This window comes from Cucurbita moschata, unplaced genomic scaffold (assembly GCF_002738365.1).
Source record: "Cucurbita moschata cultivar Rifu unplaced genomic scaffold, Cmos_1.0 Cmo_Scf00094, whole genome shotgun sequence".
NCBI lineage: Eukaryota > Viridiplantae > Streptophyta > Magnoliopsida > Cucurbitales > Cucurbitaceae > Cucurbita > Cucurbita moschata.
This window is the reverse complement of record NW_019268610.1, coordinates 194,369-209,938: the sequence shown is the minus strand read 5'-3', so window position 1 is coordinate 209,938 and position 15,570 is coordinate 194,369. Positions and strand designations below refer to the sequence as shown.

Below are 15,570 nucleotides of genomic sequence, written 5' to 3'. Positions count from 1 at the left end.
AAAAAAAAAAAAAAAAGAGAACTGGAAGCTTTGGAGAGCAACAATGGAGGCTTTTTAAAAAAAATTTAGATCGAGGAAACAAATGTTCTGTGTTGTGTTGTAAAAAATACTAAGAGGTGATGAGTTTAAATAGCGATCAAGTTATAAAAATAAGAATTGATACGGACCACTAAAACGTGAACCGAAACGTGGACCACGAAAAATAATATTTATTTATTTTTAAATTTATGATAAAAAATTATAAACTACATGATTCATTTATATATATATATATATATATATTATTTTAAATAAATATTAAAAACATTTTAAATTCATTTTTATTATATATATATAACATATTTAAACGTAATACTATAAAAAAAAAATGTTAATGAAAAATGTGAGTAACATTTTAAAAATAATTAAATGTTTTATAAATCTAAATGAAATCCTTATAATTGAAATGATTTTGTAATTCAAATAATTATCTTTATGAAAATTAAATGAAATTATTATAATTTCTTTCCATTTAAAAGTAATAACTCGTTTTCATAAATGAAATCATTATAATTTTTTTTTTTTCATTTAAAAGTAACAACTAGTTTTCATAAATTTAAATGAAATCTTAATAATTTCTTTCCATTTAAAAGGTAACCGAAAACTTTTATAAATGTAATTGAAATGATTTTATAATTTAAAAGTAATGGAAAACTTTTATAAATGTAATTAAAAACTCCACCATTTGTTACTCTACCAAATTTATGTATGAAAGTAGAAAAATGAAAATATGTAAATTATAAACTCAAACATTTCAAAGAAATAAATAAGTTTTGATGGTACCAATGTTAACCAGAAAAGAATCAAACCAAATTTATTTCAAACATAGAAAACTTCATGTATCCATCTTATAAAGCCAATAATCTAAAGGGCCTAATATAATAGAGAAATAAAAAAATGTTATCCTCATCTGTGTTGTGTTGTGTTGTGCTATAAGTGATCAATGGAGTTGACATTGAATTTGGCACGCTCTCGAGCTTATTTTTCTTCGTGGTCTTCTATGGAAGCATTCCTTGGAGGTGCAGAAACTGATTGGAATCATTCTTGCTCGACAAGTCATCATGTATCCTCAGATTGGATTTTCAACTTTTTCTTGAAGTTCTTCAATGGCTGATTGAATTGGGGGAATGGTTTCTAGGCACTTTCACCACTCTATTCTTTCATAGAACTTGTGGGTAATCTTGTTGAGAAACGGTAGGAATAAGTTTGAAGAGAAATGGTGGAGGATTGCTCTTGAATTTGGAAGAAATCTGAGAGTAGGAGACCCACAATCTAAACGCTTATTGCCTTCGATTGGGGGATCGATCTTTTTCGATTCTTACTCCGTATTGTTGCTCCTACTTCAGACTTTATAGGAGGAGCTTAAACCGTCATTGAGAGCTCCAGAATCTTCGTTATTTAGATATCGAACTTTCTGGATAATTTTTTGGAGATATCAACTCCGATCATATCCTTACCGACCTTGGCTTTGAATACTAGTCGTTGGATGTGATGATCCGTGCGTGTTCGTTCTAGATTATATCAAATTTTGGAGGAGATCCGATGGTTGAGATTTGAGTTCGAAAGAATTTGCTCGGATGGTCACAGTAGATGTTCTTATTCTAATTAGAGTGGCATTTCTGTAATTATCCATTCTTCAAGGGGTATTTTGGTAATTTACCACTTTCTGAATATTTTATTATTATTTTTCTCGAAAAATCCATAATTTTTCTACAAATTTCTCATCCTTTTTTTTTGAATCTTGAGATTCCTTCTAGATAAGGAATTACAAATCCAGAAAGATTCTTGATAATTGATAAAATGACTTTTTTGCCCTTTTGATTTACTTTTTCCTTTTCAATCCTTTTCAAAAGGCCTTTAACTCCTTGAAATCACTTGTTAGGGTACACGAGTGACTTGACTAAGTCCTTTGTTCTTGCTTAATCCTTTAATTTTTTTCCTTTCTATCCTTTGGGTCTTTCATGAGTGGCTTATTCTTATGGGAGATAATTTCCTTCATTTTTGGGGTGTTACATATACATACTCGTTACAAACACAAAATAAGAAGCAAACTCAAAAGAAGAACAAAAAATACTAGATTAAAAACAGAGCTTAGTCCATGGCCCACACTCCAAAGTTCGCTCTCATCCATGACCAACTCTTAGTTACTTGAAAACAAATGATAAACATGGAGTGAGTAAAACTTAGTAAGTAGCTTACTAGTGGGTTCTTAATCGCTTGAAAACCTTCCCCTAAAATAACCTTCAATTTTCTCCCCATCTATCTTTTTTTAAACACTTTTGAAAGTTTTTTTTTTTTTGAAAATTCAACCGTATTTTTTTAAAAAAATAATTATGATTATTTTTTTTATAGATAAATTGCAAAGTTTAATGGTAGTTTTTATTAATTTAGATTAACAGAAAAATACAAATTTTTGTTGATTAAGTTAATATTAATTCCGTATTCTTTTTAATTAATGTATCATTGTCATATCGATGTCCTATGAATGACATGTTACCATATCTATTTGGTATCATATTTATTTCTCATATCTATATCTTTTTTTTTTTTTTTGTGACTCTGAGATATTTTGTAGATATCTTCATGAAAATAAGTTTAATTTATGTTGAGATGGAGAATAAAAATTGACATTTAAGAACGTTGATACTTAGGACTTTGATTCCTCTTAGTGTGAAGCTTGCATCTTGCAATTACTTGGGTAGAGAATGTGTTTCACTTAAAATTCACTCAAGAAAAAAAATCAAATAACGAACCATATTTGAGAGAGGATAACTGTTTTTTTTTTTAATCTTTGAGAAATAAGAAGGAATAAAAATTAAAACATGGCATGAATGACATTTTCTTGAATCTTTGTTTTGTTCTCCTAAATGTATATAAAAAGAAAAAAAAATCTTATATATTTTTAGATATAATTTAAGATTACCTATTCAATAAAACTCCATCCAAACTTCTACTCATAAATTTAATTATTATTTGTATACAATTGTTAATATGTAAGAAAATACACGTACAAAATGTTTATACTATTGGTAATACACTAGTCTTGGTTGTTTGACTAAAACAATGCAACCATTGTCTAAACTAAAGAATTTGATTCGAAGCTATCTCCTAATAGAGGGAGACTCAATTAGACTTTGTTGTAAGATTCGACCATATCAATTTGAATAGCGTTCTCCAACTATAAATTTTAAACTCCAAAGTATTCACGAGCAAAGTAAGTTTGTTGAAACTATCTATAAAAATGTTCCAAAGTGAGTCGTGGAGAAGATTTGCCTTAAAATCTAGTTCCAATTAAGGATGTCAATAATGAAGAAGTGCAAGCTGTCCTTAAAATCTAGTTCCAATTAAGGATGTCAATGATGAAGAAGTGCAAGCTGTTGGAAGGTTTGTCGTGGAAAATTTCAGAGGTAGTAGATATAATTTAATTTACAAGCGTGTAGTGAATGGTCTTTTCAGTCCCATATAGGCTTTGACCCCAAATTTTATATTATGGTGATGGAAGCTATAAATGACAATAATATTCATTGGTCAGATATTGCAATTGTGAAGAAGTTCCGTCATATGCATCGGACGTTACCGCCATCTTATAAACTCTTATCTTTTGAGGAACCCATCACATTCCCTCTCCACAAGTAGCCGTATAACTTGCTTTCTTTACGTGACAATAAGTCCTCTCTCTATATGTGCTTGTGGGACATTACTCTCTTTTATCTATAAAAATGGCATAACCATAATGATATAATAATCCTTATATAAGTATCTTTTCTTTTTCTCTCGTACCCACCTTATACATAACATGTTAAATTAACTAATACTTAAAACAATAATTTCTCTCTTTTGGAGATGTAGGGTATCGATCCCCATACCTCTCGCATGCTAAGCTTAAAACAATAATTTCTCTCTTTTGGAGATGTAGGGTATCGATCCCCATACCTCTCGCATGCTAAGCGAGCACTCTACCATCTGAGCTACATCCCCACAATCTTTGCATCACAAAACCCTAAATTTTTCGTGATCAATAATAGTGAAAATGAAGAAATATTGCTACCAAACATGTCATAAATAAGGAAAAATTGAAAAGAAATAATATATTTAATAATAGATAGTCTTATTTTTGGAGATGCGGGGTATCGAACCCTGTACCTCTCGCATGCTAAGCGAGCACTCTACGATCTGAGCTACATCCCCACAATCTTTGCATCACAAAACCCTAAATTTTCCGTCATCAATAATAGTGAAAATGAAGAAATATTGCTACCAAACATGTCATAAATAAGGAAAAATTGAAAAGAAATAATATATTTAATAATAGATAGTCTTATTTTTGGAGATGCGGGGTATCGATCCCCGTACCTCTCGTATGCTAAGCGAGCACTCTACCATCTGAGCTACATCCCCACAATCTTTGCATCACAAAACCCTAAATTTTCCGTCATCAATAATAGTGAAAATGAAGAAATATTGCTACCCAACAGGTCATAAATAAGGAAAAATTGAAAAGAAATAATATATTTAATAATAGATAGTCTTATTTTTGGAGATGCGGGGTATCGATCCCCGTACCTCTCGCATGCTAAGCGAGCACTCTACCATCTGAGCTACATCCCCACAATCTTTGCATCACAAAACCCTAAATTTTCCGTCATCAATAATAGTGAAAATGAAGAAATATTGCTACCCAACATGTCATAAATAAGGAAAAATTGAAAAGAAATAATATATTTAATAATAGATAGTCTTATTGTTGGAGATGCGGGGTATCGATCCCCGTACCTCTCGCATGCTAAGCGAGCACTCTACCATCTGAGCTACATCCCCACAATCTTTGCATCACAAAACCCTAAATTTTCCGTCATCAATAATAGTGAAAATGAAGAAATATTGCTACCCAACATGTCATAAATAAGGAAAAATTGAAAAGAAATAATATATTTAATAATAGATAGTCTTATTTTTGGAGATGCGGGGTATCGATCCCCGTACCTCTCGCATGCTAAGCAAGCACTCTACCATCTGAGCTACATCCCCACAATCTTTGCATCACAAGACTCTAAATTTTCCGTCATCAATAATAGTGAAAATGAAGAAATATTGCTACCCAACATGTCATAAATAAGGAAAAATTGAAAAGAAATAATATATTTAATAATAGTTAGTCTTATTTTTGGAGATGCGGGGTATCGATCCCCGTACCTCTCGCATGCTAAGCGAGCACTCTACCATCTGAGCTACATCCCCACAATCTTTGCATCACAAAACCCTAAATTTTCCGTCATCAATAATAGTGAAAATGAAGAAATATTGCTACCCAACATGTCATAAATAAGGAAAAATTGAAAAGAAATAATATAATATTTGATAATAGATAAGCTTATTTTTGGAGATGCGGGGTATCGATCCCTATACCTCTTGCATGCAAAGTGAGCGCTACCATCTAAGCTACATCCCATGATTTTTACATCATAAAACCCTAAATGTCCCATCATCAATAATAGTGAAAATAAAAAAATATCAAAATATTAATAACAAATAGTTTGGTTTGGTGATGCGGGACATCGATAATTGTGAAAATGAAAAAATATAATAACAAATTAAATACTTTCTTTTGGAGATGCAGGTTATCAATCCCCGTACAACTCGCATGCAAAGCGAGCGCTTTACCATCTATGCTACATCTCCACAATTTTTACATCACAAAACCCTAAACGTCTCATCATGAATAATAGTGAAAATGAAAAAATATTCCTACTCATTATGTCATAAATAAGGAAATATTGAATAGAAATAAAATAGTAATAACGAATAGTTTCTTTTGGAGATGCGAGGTATCGATCCCCATATCTCTCGCATGCTACATTCCAACGATTTTACATCAAAAAACTCTAAACTTCCCATCATCAATGCTATTAAAAATGAAAAACTTAAAAGAACTAATATATTTAGTAATCGTTTCCTTTGTTGATGCATAGTATCGATCCCATTACTTCTCACATTTGATGCAAACGCTCTACCATCTAAGCTATATCCTCAAGATTCTTACGTCATAAAATCCTGAACATCTCGTCATCAATAATAGTGAAAATAAAAAAATAACGCTATTCATTATGTCATAAATAAGAAAAAATTGAATAGAAATAAAATATTAATAACGAATAGTTTCTTTTGGAGATATGGGGTATCGATCCGATCCCCGTACCTCTCGCATGCTAAGCAAGCAATCTACCATCTAAGCTACATTCCCACAATACTTATATCAGAAAACCCTAAATGTCCCGTCATCAATTCTAGTGAAAATGAAAAAATATCTCTGCTAATTATGTCATAAGTAAGGAAAGGTTGAATAGAAGTAAAATATTAATAACAAATAGTTTCTTTTGGAGATGGGGATATCCCCTTACCCCTTGCATGCTAAATGAGCTCTACCATCTTAGCTACATCCCCACAATTCTTGCATCATAAAACCTAAGCTCCATCATAAATAATAGTGAAAATGAAGAAAATCTAGAGATGCAGGGAATCAATCCCCATACCTCTCGCATACAAAGCAAGTGCTCTACCATCTAAGCTATATCCCCACAATTCTTATGTCACAAAGTCTTAAACATCTCGTCATCAGTAATAGTGAAAATGAAAAACTATCCCGGCTCATTATGTCCTCAATAAGAAAAAATTGAAAAGAAATAATATATTTAGTAATCGATTCAATTGGAGATGCAAGGTATTGATCCCGTATTTTCCACATGGGAAATGAACGCTCTACCATTTGAACTACATTCCTACAATTCTTACATCAGAAAACCCGAAACGTCCATTCATCAATAATTGTGAAAATAAAAAAGTATCTCTGCATATTATGTCATAAATAAGGAAATATTGAATAGAAATAAAATATTAATAATAAATTGTTTCTGTTGGAGATGCGAGGTATCGATCCTCGTACCTCTCGTATGCTAAGCCGTACCTCTCGCATGCTAAGCGAAGCTACATCCCCACAATTCTTGCATCACAAAACCCTAAATTTTCCATCATCAATAATAGTGAAAATGAAGAAATATCGCTACTCAATCTGTCATGAATAAGGAAAAATTGAAAAGAAATAATTTTCAATAATAGATAGTTTTATTTTGGAGATGCGTGGTATCTATCCCCGTAACTCTCGCATGCAAAGCAAGCGGTCTACCATTTGAGCTACATCCCCACGATTCTTATGTCACAAAATCCTAATCGTCTCGTCATCAATAATAGTGACATGAAAAACTATCCATGCTCATTATGTCGTAAATAAGAAAAAATTGAAAAGAAATAATATATTTAGTGATCGATTCATTTGGAGATGCAAGATATCAACCCCGTACTTTCCACATCATAGTTTACATATGTGTCACTTGTGTTATTTTAATGTATTTATTTACTTGGTAAATGTCTTTCATACTACTATCTCTTGTAGGGGCATTTTATTTACTTGGTAAATGTCTTTCATACTACTATCTCTTGTAGGGGCATTTTATTTACTTGGTAAATGTCTTTCATACTACTATCTCTTGTAGGGGCATTTTGAGAATCGAACTTTCATACCACTAGACCAAATGCCCTTGTTATACCACTTAAAACATATGTATGCCTTGGGATGGGATGTTAAGAAAGACTATGAGTATTAAGAGCATGATGGTAAGTATAAAATGTCGAATATGAAGTTAGGTTGATTTTGAATATGAAGTCATTAGATAAGAAAAGACTTAGACATATGGGCATTTCAGGAATTGAACTCAAAACCTCTTGCACCCCAAGTGAGAATCATACCACTAAACTAAATGCCTTTTCTTGAACACCCAATACTTTTTTAGCTTCTACTCAAATATATTTTTCTCTTAGTAGTTGGAGGGCTATAAAACGAAAAGTTGAATTGTTATAATATACAACGGTTATCAAATAAACCAACAACCCAACAAAAGAAACAAACTAATCAATTTTGGTTGGATTGATTCGGTTCAGTTCATCAGTTTGTTTGATTTAATTTTTCTATTTTGCCTCGTATGACAAGAAAATAAAGTTTTGTTGAATGCACCTTAGTTTCATTTATGACAAACTCATATGAAACATAATTGCATTAATAGTACTCAGAGTTGGAGTCTATAAGCATTTCATGAACTTCAGTGCAATTCATGCTTCATTAAAGATGAGATAAACTTTAGTTAGGTAAGGCGAACTTTAAATTACTTCATGTGGAGCTTCAATTACTATATGCTAATTACAATCTTTAGGATTAACTAATTGGACACGAATTCATGGATTTACGGAAATTTTTGTGTAATTATCAACTACAACTTATGTTTTCAAATTTTTAGGACATAATTTAGGTAGTTGTTTTTATGAGTCGTAAACTTGTTTCTTTGCATAATATGGATTTAGTTGAACTATTATTATCGATAAGACGGAGAAAGAAATTGTCTTTGAATTGACTAGTAGACCTAGGTTCATCGTTGTTGTCTTTTAACTTGTGATTTTGCAAAAAGCTTAACTAATATGAACTGTCATGTCACAAGAACTTTAAGGTGAATCAAGAATATACCCTACACATCATTCAAGATGGCAATAAAATGGAGTTAAATTGAACGCACTTTAGTTTCATGTTTGGCGTGTTCAAGATAAAACATAATTGTATTAATGATATTGAGCCTGGAGTCTATAAGAATTTAATGATCATAAGAGAAATTCTTGTTTTATTAGAGGATACCAACTTTATATATGGTACTAGGAGTTCAAGAATCTGGATTTGAATCTGGTTAAGGAACAGTAAGATTTGAAAGTTTTGAATTCTAGACCAAATTTGTACCTAATTATTTCTTTTCATGACTAATTATAAATTAAAAGAAAAATATTTTTGTAAAGATAGATTTATCTCTAAAGCTTTCGTGACGAAACCATGTTTAGACTAGCAGTTTAAACTCAGGAGATGCGGTCACAAGTGTGATTATTTTGGATGGGTTCGTAATAGAACTTACCGTTGAGATGAGGGAGCCTTCAAAGGTTGTGCACTCACAGATGGGGTTGTTATGTAGCGTTAGTCTATCTTTGTGTTTGAGTTTTTTTGTACTTTTTTTTTTGTTTTTTTTTTGTAATTGTATCCCAAACATTTTGTTTTCTATTTGGATAAATTTGAACAACACCGTCTTATAATTTTATTTTATTTTATTTTATATTTAATGTTGTGTGGTTTTCTCGATCTCATTTTAATTTTACAACATTTTCTTATTTTATATTAATTTACTTTTATTTTTATCTCTTTTCACTCTCAATTTTAGTTTCTATTTGAGTTTTGAACCCTTAAAATTTGGGTTGTGACATATTGGTATCAGAGCAGCTAGATTTTAAATTGTATAGATTTTTTCTTAGGATAAAGAGTCGTATATCTCTATGACTCATCTCGATGACACGTCTCTCCGCGACCAAGTAAGTAGTCTAACCCTATTTTGTAGTATATGATATGTTGTAAAACTTGTATGAATTTATTGTATGTTTTGATTTTCGTGGTAGTTATAAAATGTCCTTGGACGTTAAAGAGTGAACGTTAACTATATAAGAGAATACTGGATCAACGTTATAGTGTCTAGATATGGTGAGGAGGAAAAGAATGGTCATGAGATATCTAACTAGCCTTAGGAAAACAGAGAGTTGTCGTTGAACAGTGCGAGACCTTTAATCCATGAAATTTTGGTACTAGAAATGAAGAAACTGGAGATGGTCCCTAAACGTCTGTATGGACCATTTCTAATTGCACTTTCTTTGGTTCCCTGGTAGCGTCAACTAGATTAACTGATATAAATTAAGAGACATCAATCATACAATATACTTCAATGAAGATGTGAAGAAAATGTTGTCAAAATTATAAAGCAATTCATGCCACATTGAAGAGGAATGAAGTTTGATTGTTATAAATTTTGGGTAGGTTACAATTTAGAGTAATTTAGAGTTATTGTATTTTAAGACTTTTTATTTACTTTAGGTTACATTTACATAATGACTAATTATGGTCATTAAGTATGAATGTTACAACTTTTGGTATGCCTTTAATAGTTTCATTTTGAGGCTATATAAAGCCATGTATGTTGTATTTGTAAGTAGACTTGGAAAATATAGTAAAAGAAGCATTTGTGCTATTCTTTAGCCAATGGCTAAGTTTCTTTGCAATTCTATGTAGTTTAGGTTGCATGTAGAATCATTCAAGCTCGACATGATCAATCTTGCTTGTGGAATGATTCGAATCTCAAGCAAGTGTTCTTGCCTTGAGATATTTGATCAACAAGAATCATTCAAGCTAGACATGATCGATCTTGCTTGTGGAGTGATTCGAATCTCAAAGAATGTTCTTGCCTTGAGATATTCGATCAACAAGGTAATCTGAATCTTACTCCCCTTGTAGTGATTCCTTATCACATATCATTAACCCTACGGCATGACAATCCTTGAGCGTCCACTCCTCCGTGGTCATGGTATCCAGCTTCACCCCCAAAATGGGTTCCTGAATATCTTTCTCGTATAGATAATCTTCAATCTGCATCTTCTAGAAACTAATATCGAATCCATCAAACTTTTCAATTCCAGTCTTTAAACTTTTCATCTTCACAGATCGTGGTGAATCTCTCCTCGCTCTGATACCAGTTATTAGAATTACACAACAACGCACACACTTGATCTAAATGAACACAAAGAACATGATAGAGAAAATGTAAGAAGAAATATTGACTAATGGTTTTGTATTAATGACTTCAGGTATGCAAAGAGAGGATATGGAGAATGAGAAATGTACATTTAGAAAGCACTGACTAATGGGTATACATATGATTTCAGTTTATTATATATAGCTTCACTATATGTAACCGCCTACTATATATAATTATTTAGTATATATCTCTATCAGATTTTTACTAGAAATAATCAGCCTTCATATCCAACATTCTAGAGCCCAAATAGTCAGGGATTGACATCCTGCTAGAACACAAAGTCATTTACATGCCCCTAGCAAAATGCATAGTAGTAACGGAGTCTAACCTAGCGATCATTCAGACAAACATCCATCAACCAAAAGGAGTGAAAATGATGACGATAGTACAGTTTAGAAAGAATCTTAGCCAAGATGAATCTACCCTTGCTGCCATTGTTGTATTTGAAAAGGGGGAGCTCAAGTGTGCCAACCTCAACAAAAACTTTATTGCCACTACATGAACACCACGACTCAAAACAAGAAGGTCAGATATTGGGTTTAACCCCACCAAGAGAGATAAATCACACGATTAGTTTTATGTCGCCTACCACAAATAGATGTCATGCGGCTTAGCCTGAGCTAGTTGAATTCTACAAATAGCAAAATGGCATGTTCACAGTCGGGTTTATTTGACTAGTTGGCTAGTTGCACGATAAGCGGGAAAGCATACCAGGTAGGAAAAGAAAGGCTGCTCGATCTCCTGTAAGGCCAACCCTCAACGGCAAGCTCACCAGGCAATGTTATAAGTCTGATAAAAGTCCAAGGTTTCGTCTACTACCTACTAGGAAGCTCTTGGAGGAGCTAACATGAAATGAGAAATACATTCAATTACGGCAACTAATAGATAGCAAACTTTTTGGTAGAAACTGAATGATCCCTTGGCTCGGGAAAGAAAAGGAAAAGGTAGTCGTACTCCTACCTTTTTCATCGCACAATAGGAAAGTTTGAGCTGAAAGATTGAATCACACCTGATAAGAAAGGCGGGCTTAGCAGATTTCTCCAAACGTATAAACAAAAAGAAGAAGCAACCGGTCCTAAAGAGGATACCGATACGCGTCCATTCTCGCATGGAAGAACCTAGCTGAACCGGATCAAGGGTCCTAACCTAGTCCGACTGACCTTCTTTGGCTGGCCCCCGCCCCTTGTAACAAGGTCAACGCGTATGTGCTTTTTTCTTTCGTTTAGCGAAATAGCTTACCAGCTCTTTCGGCTCATAGCAGCAGTATGAAAACCGGAATCCTCATCCTGAGTCGAGTCCGCATTGCCATAGGAATCGACATCGGCCAAACCAAGAGCTCCTATTTTTTCTTTAACGAAAGCGGATCTAACAATTTCGATAAAACCAACATCTTTTAAAGGAGTCGCTCTGTCTTGATCACCGTGGACATATGCAGCTCCTGCTTTACCGTTGCCTACCGTGAAAAGGAAAGTTCCCTCACGATAGGCCCTCCCAGCTCCCGGACGTTTTTCTATCAATCGAGAGACGTATAGAATAGTACAACAAACCAATAAGACAAGAATGGACTCATAAGATGGGCGGTCAGGGAAGCGATTTGATTTGTGTTATCCGCCAAGGAAATGATCAAGGAATTCTCTATACACAGCTAAGAGATGACCGTATTGTTGCACATCATGAATAAAGTACCGTAGGCAAGCGAAGCTTTTGAAAATGAAATCGTGTAGAACTCAGATCCACTTTCTCTTCGATTCGTAAACTTCGGATCTAATCTTCCGATTCGGTCTGGCGTGCATCCGATTCGGTCAACAATAAGGTACAAAGCGGATTGATTAAATGGGCTTGAAGTTCCATTATCGTTAGGTCAAAGATCTCTACTAGGTTTAGTGCACTTTGGTAGTTGCGAATGTTGTCGTAATCGAATGTCTTTCTCATTCAACATTCTCTCTTACCAAGCACTCATACTCACCAGGGTTGAGGAGATAGTCCGTGAGCTAATTGGGTTTCGAGATTGCGTATATGAGAAAAGAGCTTGCTTTCGACTTTCTCCTCGGCGTTTTGTGCCCGGTTCTAGTTCAGAAAAGGGTCTGATCTCATTTATTTGAGCACATTGATGCCGAAGGAGTCTTCGGAACCGGTAGAGAGGCTATGATGACTTCAGGCTTTTCAAATAGCATGACCGATACCACAAAGAAAGGTTTTCTAAGTCACACTAGTGGAATAGCTTTTTCATAATAATTATCTCGATATATGATACCCAAAAACCTGCCTGATGACTGATAAGGTAAGGGGTTTCAAAAGATAAAAGAATGACAATTCTACGTGTGATAGAAAAGGAGATCTTCTTTCTTTTTTTTCAGTGTGCGCGGTTCGCCTGCCTTCCTGACCACGGATAGGCTATGGGTCTTTGCACTTTGGCCCCTGAGAATACCACATCAAGGTGACAGGATTCAAACCTATGGCTCTCTGAAACTTCTTATCGGTTATTTCGGCGCATCTTTCTTATGACCTATGTGACGACAGTGGACAATATGCCTGCCTTCCTGACCACAGATAGACTATGGGGCTTTGCACTTCGGTCCCTGAGAATACCACATCAAGGTGACAGGATTCGAACCTATGGCTCTCTAAAACTTCTTCACTCTCTGAAACTTCTTCATCGGTTATTTCAGCGCATCTTCTTTAAAAGGATTGTGACAATAGATGACCTATTTGACTGAAAAGTTCCTAGAAATATGTTTCATTCTCTATTCTCGTCTTCTTGGTTCAATGTTTAAAAACCATATTTTAAATCATATTATCTTGCATAATTCATTTTGATATAATATTGTTAGGGGTATTTTGAGAATCGAACTTGAGACCTCTCACACCCAAAACGATAATCATACCACTTAGACCAAATGCCTTTATAGTAGTTCTAAAATTCTTAGTTGCTAGTCTACATATTTTTCGTGCCTCCTTTGGGTTAGGCCCCATTGATAACTAAATCATTTTATTTATTTATTTATTCTTTCAAAATTGTCCTTTTTTTCTTTTGGAGGGGCATTTCAAGAATCGAACTTGAGACCTCCTTGCACCCAAGGGAAGATCATACCACTAGACAAAATGCGCTTATTATTGGCTATATATTAAGTTGTTTATGGAATTTATCATCATTATTTCATTTGTTAATGAAATCCATGAGCAATTATTATTCTAGTATAAGTTTTAGTTTGATAGTTCCATTTGAGACATAGAGCATTATCATGAAATGATAATATACACCAGTTTCCTGCTGAATTGCTTTCTCTAAGGCTGATTTTTTGAGAAATGAACATAGGGGCATTCCGAGAATTGAACTCAGGACCTCTCGCACCCTAAGCGAAAATCATACCACTAGACCAAATGCCCTTTCTGAAAATAATGCAACATTTTTAACTCCTACTCAATATATTTTTTTCTCTCAAGTTTGAAATCTATTTTCTTGAGCGGTTGTTGGACTATAAAACAAAAAGTTATGATCTAGTATTTTACATGTAAGTAAGGCATGTAATATTGAATTGTTCTAATATGCAAGTGTTATCGAATAAACTACAACCCAAGAAATGAATCAAACTAATCAGTTTGGGTTGGGTTGGATTTATTCGACTCAGTTCATCAGTTTGTTTGATTTAATTCTTCTATTTTGCTTCGTATGACAAGAAAATGAAGTTGTATTGAATGTACCATAGTTTGATTTATGACAAACTCATATGAAATATAATTGCATTAATAGTACTAAGAGTTGGAGTCTATAAACATTTCATGAACTTAAGTGCAACTCATGCTTCATTAAAGACGAGATAAACTTTAGTTAAGTAACTGTAACTTTAAATTACTTCATGTGGAGCTTCAATTACTCTATGTTAGCTACTATCTTTAGGATTTACTAATTGGACACGAGTTCTTGGATTTAGGGGATTGTTTTATGTAATTTTCAACTAGAACTTATGTTTTCAAAATTTTAGGTCATAATTTAGGTAGTGGTTGTATATTATGGATGAACACTAGAGTTTCTATCCCGTTCACCACAACTACTCTAGTTTTTGTTTGAAGGCTATAATTGTCATTTATGTTGTATGGCAATAAAATTTGTTTAGATAAAATTTTAGTTAAAGTTGCATATTTTACTTCTTGCGAGTAAAAAAATTTTCTTAGCATAATATGAATTTAGTTGCAAGAGTTATTAGGAATAAAATGGAGAAATAAATTTTCTTTAAAATAATAAACAAACCCAAGTTCATCTTTGTTGTCGTCTAATTGTGATTTTGCAAAAAGCTTAACTAATATCAAATATCAAGGTAAATCAAGAATATATCCTACCCGTCATTCAAGATGACAATAAAATGGAGTTAAATTGAACGCAGTTTTAGTTTCATGTCTAGCATAATTGTATTAATGATATTAAAGAGAACTTCGTGTTTTATTAGAAGAGACCAACTTCCTTTAAGGTACTAAGAGTTTAAATTACTTCCATTGTATTTTCAATCACTCCACAATGATTACAAATTTAGGGTTAGCTAATTGGACATCAATTACCAACTTTAGGTTATAATTTAAGTAGTAGCCATTATAATATTAATGAGCATAAAAGTTACCATTCTTTCATGGACCATATGTGTTATAGTTAAATGAATATATATATAAATATAAATATATATATATATATATATAAATATAAATATATATATATATATTATGTATGTTGAGGTTTTGGTAAAGCACAAAGTAGTAAGGAACACCATTGTCAACTCTAGAGCCACCCACAACTCATGATGGAGACCGATGCAAAATA

The 15,570-nt window shown here is 33.1% G+C and overlaps 8 non-coding genes across 8 annotated transcripts; all 8 read right to left on the bottom strand.

The window, feature by feature from the left end:
• Positions 1-3,944: 3,944 nt before the first annotated feature.
• Positions 3,945-4,017, bottom strand: TRNAA-AGC. Its single transcript has one exon. It is a non-coding gene; the product is annotated as a tRNA-Ala (tRNA).
• Positions 4,018-4,154: 137 nt separating this feature from the next.
• On the bottom strand, positions 4,155-4,227 carry TRNAA-AGC. The gene has a single exon. It is a non-coding gene; the product is annotated as a tRNA-Ala (tRNA).
• A 137-nt stretch (positions 4,228-4,364) lies between these two features.
• TRNAA-AGC lies at positions 4,365-4,437 on the bottom strand. Its single transcript has one exon. It is a non-coding gene; the product is annotated as a tRNA-Ala (tRNA).
• Positions 4,438-4,574: 137 nt separating this feature from the next.
• TRNAA-AGC lies at positions 4,575-4,647 on the bottom strand. The gene has a single exon. It is a non-coding gene; the product is annotated as a tRNA-Ala (tRNA).
• Positions 4,648-4,784: 137 nt separating this feature from the next.
• TRNAA-AGC lies at positions 4,785-4,857 on the bottom strand. The gene has a single exon. It is a non-coding gene; the product is annotated as a tRNA-Ala (tRNA).
• A 137-nt stretch (positions 4,858-4,994) lies between these two features.
• Positions 4,995-5,067, bottom strand: TRNAA-AGC. Its single transcript has one exon. It is a non-coding gene; the product is annotated as a tRNA-Ala (tRNA).
• Positions 5,068-5,204: 137 nt separating this feature from the next.
• On the bottom strand, positions 5,205-5,277 carry TRNAA-AGC. The gene has a single exon. It is a non-coding gene; the product is annotated as a tRNA-Ala (tRNA).
• An 8,798-nt stretch (positions 5,278-14,075) lies between these two features.
• On the bottom strand, positions 14,076-14,147 carry TRNAP-AGG. The gene has a single exon. It is a non-coding gene; the product is annotated as a tRNA-Pro (tRNA).
• Positions 14,148-15,570: the final 1,423 nt, after the last annotated feature.